This window comes from Lolium rigidum, chromosome 2 (assembly GCF_022539505.1).
Source record: "Lolium rigidum isolate FL_2022 chromosome 2, APGP_CSIRO_Lrig_0.1, whole genome shotgun sequence".
Taxonomy (NCBI): domain Eukaryota; kingdom Viridiplantae; phylum Streptophyta; class Magnoliopsida; order Poales; family Poaceae; genus Lolium; species Lolium rigidum.
The window spans coordinates 94990646-94991106 of NC_061509.1; positions in this window are offsets into that span (position 1 = coordinate 94990646).

A 461-nucleotide genomic window follows, 5' to 3' on the forward strand; every position below is an offset into this window, starting at 1 on the left:
GAAGGTGGCGGTTGGCTTTTCTTTAGCTTGTGAACCTGGAGTTCGCTGGCATGTTTGTGAGATTCAAGTTGGCTATTCTCGTGTCGGGATGGATGAAGTTTTACAGGGATACGGGTCACTAGAGCTTGACATCCCTGGAGGTGAAGGGGACTCGACACTACGAGAAGCCACGGGTGCTATCGTTCTATGGCCAAAGAAAAACATCGTATTTCCAAGCTCGGCGCCAAGGCCACCATTTCCTCCAGGGAGGCATCCAACACCTCCAAGGCCAACGTCTCCTCCGAGCACCTTCAAGTCCACCTCTCCATCCGCATGATCCAACACCTCCAAGGCCACCATCTTCTCCGGACCTCCAAGTTCACCTCTCCAAGTAACAAGATCCAACACCTCCAAAGCTACCTTCTCCTCCAGCACGTCCAAAGCGGAAGAGTACCACCACCTCCAAGTCCACCTCTCCTTGG